The sequence below is a fragment of the Dasypus novemcinctus genome, chromosome 10 (assembly GCF_030445035.2).
Source record: "Dasypus novemcinctus isolate mDasNov1 chromosome 10, mDasNov1.1.hap2, whole genome shotgun sequence".
Classification (NCBI taxonomy): domain Eukaryota; kingdom Metazoa; phylum Chordata; class Mammalia; order Cingulata; family Dasypodidae; genus Dasypus; species Dasypus novemcinctus.
In genome coordinates, this window is record NC_080682.1 from 37,291,196 (window position 1) to 37,303,959 (window position 12,764).

Genomic DNA, 12,764 nt, shown 5'->3' on the forward strand with positions numbered 1-12,764 from the left:
TTAAAAAGAGTCTGGTGGTTGTCAGAAGGATTGCCCTTATGCACACCTGAGCAGAGTCTCAGAGACAGATAAAGTAGATACAACCCCAGGTATTGGTTCTTTTGAGGGCTAAAGAGACCCACAGGTTCTATGGTCATGGCAGATGGAGTTCAGTGTCATGTCAGTTGACCCTTCTTTGGAGCTGGTGTTTCTGCGTGATGGAGCTGAACTCAGATGTGATCTCTTTTCACAAGCCTTTCATGCTACTTTACTGGAATTGTAGTTGGTACTGGGGTTTAAGATATATCTAGGGGATTTGAATCTCTGCACTGACAATATGATAGCCAGGCCCTTAGCCTCAACAGACTTCAGCTCCCACAATCTGATTTATTGGATTTACCCCACTCAGCTAGCATGGGGTTGAAAAATGTCAACCACCACATCATGGGACCTAGAGTGCCTACAACTGAAAGCAGGAGGATTGCATCCAATATCCATGTGGAATCTAAGCCCCCTCTTGACATAGATGTGGAATGGACACAACCAAGCCAAGGTCCACAGGAAGGAAGAATACAGTAAGGATTAGAGTGGACTGAATGATATTCTATTCATGAAATATTGTGGTTAATAATCGAGAAAATGTGGCATTGGTGTGGAAAAAGTGGCCATGGTGGCTGCTGGGTGCAGGGAATGGGAGGAAGAGATGAGATGTGGAGGCATTTTTGGGACTTGGAGATGTCCTGAGTGCTGCTGCAGGGACAATTGCCAGACATTGTATGTCCTCCCATGGCCCACTGGGTGGAACATGGGAGAGCGTGAGCTATGGTGTGGACCACAGGCCATGGGGTGCAGCGATGCCCAGAGATGTACTCACCAGATACAATGGATGTGGCAGGATGATGGGGGAGTTTTACTGTGGGGGGAGTGGTGGGGTGGAGGCAGTGGGGGTGAATGGGGACCTCATATTTTTTGAATGTAATATTTTTTAAAAAATGAATAATTAAAATAAAATTTAAAAAAAAGAGATCCAACACATAAAAAGGAAGCTTGATAAGATTAAGTGCTGGTTTCTCATCTGAAACCATGAAGGCAAGGAGGCAGTGGTATCACATAGTTAAGGTGCTAAAAGGGGAAGAAAAAAAAACAATTTTCAGCCCGAATTTTCTATCGAGCAAACCTGGCATTCAAAAATGAGGTAGAGTTCAAAACATTCACAGATAAACATAAATTAGGAGAATATATTAATAAGAAAACTGCCCTTCTTGAAATACTAAAGGGAGTTCAACATGTTGAAAAGAAATAAGAGGAGACAGAGAGTTGGAGGAGAATGTAAGAAGAAGTCAAAAAGAATGAGAGTAATAAAAGCAACATATGACATACAAAAACCTAAAGAAAATATTGCTAAAGTAGTTCCTTGACAATAAAAACATTGTGTGTTAATGGATTAAGCTCATAAGTGAAGAAAGACAGATTAACAGAATGGATAGGAAATATGACCCATCTATTTGCTGTCTACATGAAACCTACCTTAGACTCAGGCATGCAAGGAGACTGAAAGTGAATGGTTGGAAAACAATTTTACAAGCAAACATTAACCAAAAAAGGGCAGGAGTAGGTATACTAATATCAGACAAAATAGACTTTAAGTGTAAAAGTATTGTAAGTGAAAAAGAAGGACATTATATATTAATAAAAGGAGTAATCTTTCAGGAAGAAAGAACAGTCATAGACATTTATGCAGCTAACCAGGGTGTCTCAAAAGACATGAGGTAAATATGGGAAAAACTAAATGGATAGATAGATGCTTCTACAATTATAGTGGGGAACTTTAATACACTATTATCACCATTAAACAGAACATCTCCACAGAAAATCAATAAAGAAGCAAAGATTATGAATAATACACTAGAGGACCTGGACCTAATACACATACACAGAAGATTACATCCAAATACAGTGGGATAAACATTCTTCTCAAGGGAACATGGATACTTCTCTAGGATAGACCACATTGTAGGTCACAGAGTAACTCTCAATGAATTAAAAAATAATGAAATTACAGAAAATAATTTCTCTGACTGAAGCTGGAAATCTGTAAGCAGCAAAGAACCAGATTATGCTCAAAATATGGAAGTTAAACAGCACACTCTTAGACAAATAGTAAGCCAAGGAGGAAATAAAAAAGAAATCAGTAACAACCTTGAAATGAATGAAAATGACAACACAAAGTATTAAAACCCATGAGATGCAGCAAAAGTGGTACCAAGAGGGAAATTCATAGACATAAAAACCTATACTAAAAAAGAATAAAGAGGTAAAATCAAAGACCTAAATTTACACTTGGAGGAAGTAGAAAAAGAACAACAATCTAATCCCAAAGGAAATAGAAAGAAATAACAAAAACTAGAGCAGAGCTAAATGAAATTGAAACTAAGAAATCACAGAAAAAAAGAAACAAAAGCAAAAGCTAGTTCTTCAAAAGATTAGTAAAACTGACAAGCCCTTAGGTCAACTAAAAAAGAAAAAAAGAGGGATGCTGCAAATATATAAAATATGAAATGAAGAAGGGGATATCACAATGAACCTCACAGAAATAAAGAGTACCATAAGAAGATACTTTGAAAAATTGTATGCCAACAAGAGAGACAATTTAAAGGAACAAATTTCTAGAAACATACAAGTAGCCTACATTGAGGTAAGAAGAAATCAATGAACTCAACTGACCAATCACAAGTAACAAGAGACTTAGTCATAAAAAACCTCCCATCTAAGAAGAGACTAGGACCAGAGGGCTTCACAGGAGAATTCTACCAAAAATACTGGAAAAAGCTAACACTAATCCTGCTTAAACTCTTCCAAAAAATAGAAATGGAGGGAACATTGCCTAGCTCATTCTGTGATACCAATATCATCCAAATACCAAAGCTAAACAATGATGCCATGAGAAAGGAAAATTATAGACCAATCTCTAAAGAAACTAGAGGCTAAAATTCTCAACAAAATACTTGCTAATTATAATCAATAACACAGCAAATGAATTTTACACCATCACCAAGTGAGCTTCATCCCTTGGATATTTCATATAAGAAAATTAATCAATATAATACACCACATGAACAGATTGAAAGAAAAAAAAACACATGATCATCTCTATAGATGCAGAAAAACATTTGAAAAATACAATACATTTTCATGATAAAAACAAGTCAAATGACAAGAATAGAAGGAAACTTCCTCAACATGATAAGGGGTATATATGAAAAACCCACAGTTAACATCATATTCAATGGTGAAATCCCAAAAGTTTTCCCTCTAAGATCTGGAACAAGACAAGGATGCTCACTCTCACTGTTCATTTATCACTGTGTTAGGAGTACTTGCTTGAGCACTGAGGGAAAAAAAAAGATATAAAAGACATCCAAAATGGAAAGGAAGAGGTAAAAATTTCACTAGTTGCAAATGTTATGATTCTATACTTCAAAGCTTCTAGAGCTTATAAACGAGTTCAGTAAAGTGACAGGTTATAGGATTAATGTACACAAATCAGTAGTATTTCTGTATATCAATAATGAGCAATCTGAGGAGGAAATCAAGAAAAAAAATTGTATTACAATAGCAACTATAAGAATTAAGTACCTAGGAATAAATTTAAAGATGTAAATGACTTATATGCAGAAAACTACACAACAATATTAAAGGAAATCAAAGAAGACCTAAATAGATGGAAGAATATCCTTGTTCATGGCTAGGAAGTCTAAACACCATTAAGATGTCTATCCTAACAAAACTGGTCTACAGATTTAATGCAATCCAATAAAACTCACCGCATCAGTTTTTACTGAATGAGAAAATCTAAATATGCAATTTATTTGGAAAGGAAAGTGGCCCCAAATAGCCAAAGACATATTGAAAAAGAAAAATGAAATCAGAGGAATCACACTACCTGATTTTAAAACATACTATCAAAACCTTTTGCACCTCAAAAAAGTTTGTCAAGAAAGTGAAAGGCAGCCTACCAAATGGGAGAAAATACTTGGTAACCATATATCTGATAGAGCCTAATATCCAGCAAATAGAAAGAAATCCTACACCTCAAAAATAAAAAGGTGAACAACCCATTTAAAAAGTGGGCAGGTGATTTGAATAGACACTTCTTCAAAAAAGAAATACAAATGGTTAAAAAACACATGAGAAGATGCTCAACTACACTAGCTATTAGGGAAATTCAAGTCAAAATTACAATTAGACATTATCTTACACCAACTAGACAGTTGGCTATAAAAATAGAGAGGGCTACAAGTGTTGGGGAGGATATGGAGGAATGGGAACCCTCATCCACTGCTAGTGGGAATGTAGAATGGTGCAGCCATTGTGGAGGACAATTTGGCAGTTCCTCAGAAAGCTAACTATAGAACTGCTGTAGCATCCAATAAGTTCACTGCTGGGAACATCCAATAAGTTCATCCAATAAGTTCATCCAATAAGTAGCATCCAATAAGTTCACTGCTGCATAAGAATTGAAAGTGATGCTACAAACAGATATATGCACACCAATGTTCACAGCAGCAACATTCACTATTGCCAAAAGTTGTAATCAACCCAAATGCCCATCAATGGATGAGTTAACTAGGGGAGAGTGTAAACTACAATGTAAGCTATTATCCATGTGGTGCAGCAGTGCTCCGAAATGTATTCACTAAATGCAATGAATGTGCCACAATGATGAAAGAGGTTGTTGATGTGGGAGGAGTGGGGTGAGGGAGGTGGAGGGTATATGGGGACCACATATTTTTTGGATGTAACATAAAAAATAAAATAAAATAAAATAAAATAAAAGGCCTCTGATAAAGTGTTATATACAACAGTTCATCCATCTGTTTATTAGTGTATATTTTACTCTAAATTTCAAATTCTTGATAGAGAAAGTTGCTTCTATATTTCCCCCAGTACCTAGCAGGATGCAGCGTTTAGTAGACTCTCCTAAAGTACTGATAAAATAATTGAGTGAATGAATCTGGGATTTGCGTAGATCCTAACTCTTTTTTACTACCTTCATTACCTTAAATATTTTCCACCATATGTTATCTTTGCGTAATCCGCAAGAAAATCAAGTAGAGCCTAATAAATCTTGAGGCAACTTGTGAGAGACAATGATACTTAACATTACATTTAAGTATCGTTAATATATTTTTTATGATTTGTTTGTCCTTCAAGAACTTTTATCTTGCATTATATCATTTTAAACAAGTTTTAAAAAAAATTAATGATGTCTTACAAGCATGAGCTGATCTTTTGGGATCCAATTTGCTTAACAGGCAAGAAACAACCACTTCAAATGGCAGAATATTATGTAAAGTTCAGATATAATAATAAATTATTCATTAATGTTATAGGTCATTTTAATATCTGAGAGAACAACTTGCAAAATGTTTAATTATGTTTGGTTTACATTTTATACTTTAACATGGATTTTATTGAATTTATAAATGTTAGGAAGAAGTCATGGAATGGATTAAACCAAGGTGAATTAATATACTGTTGGACTTTGGAAGGTTATCAAGTAATGAATTGGGTTACACCAAAATCTCAGCCCTACATATGAAACTCAATAATCTCTTGAACACTAAGTAATTGATAATTAAGTCACAAATTCCTTATTGGCCTGGAGATGTATATACTTTAATTTAAGATAATTATTTTGCTTGAAAGTTCTGTTCAAAGAGGGAAACTACTTAAAATTAGCCTCATTTTGTTTCATGCCAACTGTTGGAAAGTATTTAAAGGCTTTCTAATTATAAAGAAATTAACATTCTTTTACAACCTTATAATAGTGTTTTCCCTTTCCATATACACACATATGCTAAATAGAAAGATGTACAGATAGAAGAATCAGAGCCAATCACTTCTTTTTACCAACGAATAAACAGAAGTTCAATTTTACTGAAGGTAGATATTTTACTCAAGGCACACTGTTTTCTGGTTTTATGTATTGCCAATCTGCTTCACAGAATTTTTAAAAATCCAAACAAAAAACAGCGAAAATCTTAAAGACTAATTGTATAATCACAAAATCTTTTTTAATTTTTAGTTTTGACTAATCCATAATGATTAGACTAACTATGGTTTTCCTTAGAGATGAGAGAATAATTCAAGAAAGCTTAAAAGACATATATCAGTGCACAACAATGGGCTTCTGAGAATAATTTATTGATTGTATTAGGAAGACATTTTAAGCTTCTTTCCTTCTGTCAAAACCCAAAAATCTACTTTCATGATTTCCTTTTAGGGCTAATTTAATGACTTTTATTTTTCTTTCTTCAATTCTATCTTTGATCACTATTTTTGCATCTATCTATTGCTGTGTAACAAATGATCACAGAGCATAGTGGCCTAAAACAGCAAAAATTTATTATTTGTCATGGTGGGTTAACTAGATAGTTCTACTTCACATGGTAGCAACTAGGACAGTAAGAGGCTGTAAGTTGCAACATGAGACTATCAGCTGGAGAGCCTTATTTCCTCTCCCACTGTCATGGTAACCTACAATATACTGCTTCAGAAGAAGAAATGCATTTATAGAAATCAAAGCTTGACATAACTATGGCCTTAGCATGTACCTTATCACCAACAATCAGCAAGACTGATAGAAGATTGAAATGGAATATTGATGACTCAACTGTCACCAGTTTAGAAGATCTTTCTGTGTTGGAACACTATCCTTTAGGGTTAACTTTAGGCTTTACACCAATAGCAATATAGGTTAAAATATGTCCAGTAATATAAAATCATTGCTCTGGAATCTAAGATATACAACTGTCTAGAAAATGATTTATCAACTTTGGCAGTATTACCATTTTCTAGTGGATAATTCTTTGCATGGGCATGTCTTGTCCATTTTAGGATATTTAGCAGAATCCTTGGCCTCAAGCTTTAAGATAGCAATAGCATCCTCTCCCTGCATCTCCCCACTCCCACCCTTTCCACCCTGCTATCAGGACAGTCAACAATGTTTTCAGACATTTCCAGATGTTTCCTGACAAGGGGATTCACCCCTGATTTACAGTCATCTCTTGGCTTTTAATTTAGAAGATATTTTTACAGCACTCTTAAAATTCTGGACTTTGTGTTCAAAGCACCCATGCTTTTAATATATTCTTGGGCAATACCTAGATGTGTGTCCTTCAGATGAGATAATCTATATTTCATATATGCTTCATTTGAGATGTAAATCACTATATTATCTTCTATATATAAATATAATTTTAAGACAAACATGCTTATGGAGAATACACAAAATGATTTCACTTTCTACTGCACAGTTCTTTATGGATCACCAACAAAGATGAAGGCAATATACTAATTTTATTAACAGGTTAAAAAAAAAGCAGACATATCACGAAGAACAAGACTTTTTTTTATTCAAGTCATTTTCTTATTTTTATGAACACAGAAGAGTGGTTTCTACTGATGATAACTTGCTTCAGAGCCTCTTTCATATTTTTGTTCCAGAGGCTGTAAATCAAGGGGTTCAGCATGGGGATGATCTCTGTATAGAAGACAGAGGCCATCTTGTCTGTGTCAAGGGAATGGTGTGAGCTTGGCTATAAGTACATAAAGTTCAGAGTAATATAGGAAATGGCCAGCATGTGGGAGCTACATATGTAAAAGCCTTTCTGCCTGCCTTCAGCTGAACACATCCCCAAAATGGCAGATATAATGAACACGTAAGAAACAAAGACAATCAGAACTGAAGACATGTATGTGATACCAACACAGACCAAAATCCATAGCTATTTGGAGTGAGTGTCTGAATAAGTTAACCTGAGGAGAGGCATGTCATTGTAATAGAAATGATTGGCAATAAGAGAGGCAGAAGGTGAGGAGGGTATGAAACAGTGCCATAAGGAAGCTATAGCTATAGGGGGCTTCTAAAAGCTGAATGTAAATTCTTGGGGATATTGTGGCCATATACAAATATTATAAATGGCCACATATCGATCATATGCCATGGAAGCCAGCAGCAAGCACTCTGATACCAGGAAAATGAGAAAGCAGCCTAATTGGGTAGCACAGGCATTGAAGGAGATAGTATTTTGTTTGCACAAGAAACTTCCAAGAATTTCCGTTGTAATGACAGAGGCATAACAGAAGTCGACAAAAGCCAGGTTGCTAAGAAAGAAGCACATAGGCTGTTGAGTCTCGCATCTGTCCTAATGACTAGAATCAATCCCAGGTTGTCCACTACTGTGCAAAGATAAATGGACAAGAAAATCACAAAGAGGGGCATCTTCAACTCTTGATGATCTGTGAGGCCCATGAGAATAAACTCGGTTACCTGAGGGCAGTTTATCTGAGCTATGTGTCTTTCTAGGATGTCTGGATGAGGAAAAAGAGAGTGTTAAGTCCAGTTTACCATTTTTATAAATGATCTTTTATACCTTAATATCTTATAAAGAATTTTTGTTGCTAATTAGAGATCGTTAACAAACTGGGAGCTGGGAATGGGAAAGAATTTAGAAAGAGATAGCTGTGAGAAGGAGTTTTCTATCCCCCAAGACCTATTATAGAGAAGCTGTGAAATGGTCCACACTTCCTTAGTTTCAGTGCAACACTTTTGTACATTAAAGTGTTTAAAGCTACTATCTGACTCGTTAAAAAATGTTTGAAACTTTCATTTTGATTGAAGAAATAACAGATGTAAACAAACCTGTGCTGGCATGGCTCTGCAAATATCTCCTTCTTCCAGTACAGACTCAAACTCCATATTGTTCAATGCTGATTGAAATATAATTCGTATATTTCTATTTAATTTCAATCATTTACAACAGAGAGGCCACTATAGGTTTTTAATAATCTTCATAGTTAATAATGCAAATACTTAAAATAGGGGTCTTTATGAGAAGTAGAGTGAGAAATGCTCTATAATTATTTCTCTCATTTTTTCTTACTAATCCCTTTTGTAAAGATAATTTAATTATTCCCATTTCACAGATGAGAAGAGGAACCTGAAGCAGAAATACCTGAAACAGAGTAAGACAGCTCTTGTGTAGTAAAGCTGGGTTACATATATCTCTTTGTGTCTCAGAAGCCCACAATCCTTATCATAATATTCTCAATATTCTCTATTTCTTCTTTTATTTCACATCTAAATCATTTCCAGGTTTTGCCTGATATAATTCTATACAAATGTTTTTCTTTCTAAAGAATGAATTTATATGATCCAAAAGAAGGAGTTCTCACACATTTTTAAAATATGCTGCAAATTAGAATAAAATTTATGTCTGTTTTCTAAGAGCTTTCCATCAATTAGTGTTTATTTCAAGTTCTTCAAATTTTATTAAAGAAACACAGATTTAAATTACATTTGGTGTATTAGTTTCTGTTTTGTTAAATTGGATATCCTTCTATGCTTTTCTTATTAGTTCACTTATTAGTGAAATTAGTGTTTAGACTAAGTGCAATATCTGATTATTGAATATCCAAATAGAACTAGGTTTCTAGAATTTACTATTCCAATGTCAAATGTCATATCTCTTTCCTCTTCCTCCTTTCATATTCTTCCCTCTCTCTCTCTCTCTTTTTCTACTTGAAAACTGAAAGCAAAGATTTCTTGGGGAAAAAAAAGAAACTCATACAAATTGCTTTACACATTCTGAAAACTGTGCTGGGGATAAACATAAATAAAACACATGTATATCTCATCACATTTATTTTCTTTCTAATTTACTGATCACTCTTGAGTACTTACAACTCTTGTTCAATATATAAAAAATATTAGCAGAGATGTTTTGTTTGTTTCAATGTGTATGCTTGGATGTAGTAATTTTCAAAGAATAATAATTCACTTTAATTTTATTCTAAATAAATTGCTATAGTCTGTTCTGAAATACTAATTCAGATGGTGTTTTAAGAACTAATGACAGCAACATGGAAACAGAGGGAAATAAGGATCTAGAAGGCTATAAATCCCAAATCTCTAATTTGCAATTAGAAAATTGAAAATCAATTTTGAGGAAAAAAGGAACAATAAAAGAGCAAATGGGAAAAATAATGCCTTTGTTAATAGGCCTTCTCTTCTCTATATTCAAAGATTTTTAGTCACAAACAGGTGAAAGAAATGCTCATTCCAAGATGACACAGAACTAATAAATATATCCAGAATAACATTCATTTACTTGCATGCAATCATCTTGTATATTCCTTTTGTTTCCACTGTAATCTGTTATATTCTTTTAAATACAAAGAATGTTGTTCAAGATCTTGTAAAATAAATTCATATTATACTAGTTATTATAAACACAGAATAAAAAACTCTACTCTAGACCACCATACAGCAGCATTATCATTAACACAAGGATATAAGCTACTTACTTATAAACATCTCCTAGCAGTCTCTCGCACTCTGATGTGTACCGACAATTTGCACGTTCTATCCTTAAAGTAGCTCTGGGTTATACTTAACTGCTAATTCTTTAGTAATTCACTGAGTCACTCATTCCTTCATTCAGTAAAACATATTGATTACTTATTAATTTCCAGGCACTTCTTGCAGGCTAAAAGTAATAGAATGAAAGATCACATAGTAGCCTAGACTGGAAAGAGAGAAAACTTTGTACAACTTTTCTCTATTTTTCTGGTCTCTTTTCCTATTTATTGTTTTTCTCCTCTTTAAAAACCATATTTTTTGGACATGCAAATCATTTTAATTCACATTGAAAGTAGAGCTAAAATTATATCTGTAAGCATACCTGACTTTTTCCTAACCAGGCCCTGAATATTTTTATAATCCCAATTCCAGTCAACTCTTCCTACTCCTCAAAGGTCACCCATTGTCCAATTTATATGATTGATACCTATTCATCAGTTACAATATGCCTTTCATGCATCTTTGCTCTGGTCTATGATATTCCTACTCCCTTCTATACAAAAAAAAAAAAAAAGGGCAGTTAAAGGAAAACTATCCTTTAATACTTGCTGTTCTATCACTTCTATGGAGACCTACCTGTTTTTTCCTCATGCTGAATTGACATCTTTCATCTTTGGGTTCTAGAAATACTTGGGATATCTCATTTCTAGTTCTTCTCACATTTATGGTAATCATTTGTTTCCATATAGTTCCTCCTAATAGATTGTGTTCTTTTTATGGGTGAGAGTCATGCTATTTTCATTCATTTCCTAATGTAATATTTTCTAGATGCAGGTATTGGGAATTAAAAATTAATTTTTGTAATGATTTTTAAAATTTTTCCTTTATTGTCAACATCATTTTCCTCTGTGTCATATCTCATTCCTAATAAGGGTATAATACAGGGTATCACAAATAAACATGTAATAAAGATCAAGTCCAGCAAACAGAACCTGGCTGCTTAGTATAACAAAAATAACGTAGTAAAATAAGGTTATTCCTTTTAACATCAGACTGGAGCAATATAACTATGTTTTAACTTTAAGTTGCAAATTTATACTAAAATATAATACATAGTTCTTATTTTTAGTGGCTCTATGAGTTTTCATGCCTAATTAGGATTTTTAAATTTCAGATAATTGCAGATTCCAAATTTCTATGTGACCTCTTTTCTAGTGCATTCTGCAACTAGGGCCATCCATCTAGAATTCTGACATAAACTAAAGACATCAAGAGCTAATGGCAGAGTACGTACTAAAGGTTTTGTCACATGTTAATTTAACTAATTGAAGACAACTTTTTATCTGTGTTCTCTTACATTTCTTCTCCATAAAAGAGGGAGTTTTGAACATAATCCTTTGGATGATTTACCAATTAATAGCATTTTGTTAGTCAAGGGTTACTTTTACTCTTCTGTTCTCACTGATGCCTATCCAATAAATTAAGACATTCTAGTGAAAGAGAAAACTAAGAAAGGATTTCATTAATTTCATACTCCTCTTAAAAGGTGTTTAAAATGGCATTGCTGATCAGTTTGTTGTTCTCAATAGAACAGTTTCCAAACAATGATGGCATTCAATGGCCACAGAAACTAAGTTTTAGTGACTTGCCCAGGCTCACTCAACTGATTTATCAAAGATTGAGACTCTATAATGAGGGTTTAATATATCATCATTTGAAAGTGTTTTGTTTTTTCACTGCAAACTCATCATCTAAAATTCTCTGCCTGGATCACTTCATTCTAGCATTTGTAATTTCTAAAGTATGTCAATCATATTCTAGTCTCAAATTCTGGGCTCTAGCAATTGCCTCTGTCCTCCCCTCTTTTAAATAAACAAGGCTTTCTCACTGTCTGAGAATACTTTGTATATTTGCTTATTTATTATCAATCTTCTCACTAAAATAGAAGCTCCACTTGGGAAGGAACTGCGTTGTTCACCATTATATTCTTGTAGCCTAGAGCACAATCTTGCAAAAATTAAGTACACAGTAATCTTTTGAATGAGTACAATATGTAAATTTCCATGTAGGTTGTTACCATTTTGTTGAAAAGGTTATTCTGTTTTGTCATTTTGTCTGATTGAGGAAAAAAATTAAATACACATCAATAGTCAATATTCATAGTCAGATTTGATATTTAATGATGCTATTGAAATTACTACTCCTTGAAATTTTAGGAATTCACTTAAGTAGAAGCTTGATGGTTTTATTTAATTTTATCAGCAGAAACTTAACATATTATGTTATTATTACAGTAATAACAACATTCATTTAATAAGTATATCATGCATCAAACATTATATTGCCTGTTTATATGAATTATAAAACTTCATTTTCTACCAATAAAGTTTTTGTAGTCATATTTAATAGTCCTATTTTT

At 33.6% G+C, this 12,764-nt stretch overlaps 1 pseudogene; it reads right to left on the minus strand.

Annotated features, from left to right (window-relative positions):
* Window positions 1-7,403: 7,403 nt before the first annotated feature.
* Window positions 7,404-11,009, minus strand: LOC101431750 (olfactory receptor 8U8-like; annotated as a pseudogene).
* Between the last annotated feature and the right edge of the window lie 1,755 nt (window positions 11,010-12,764).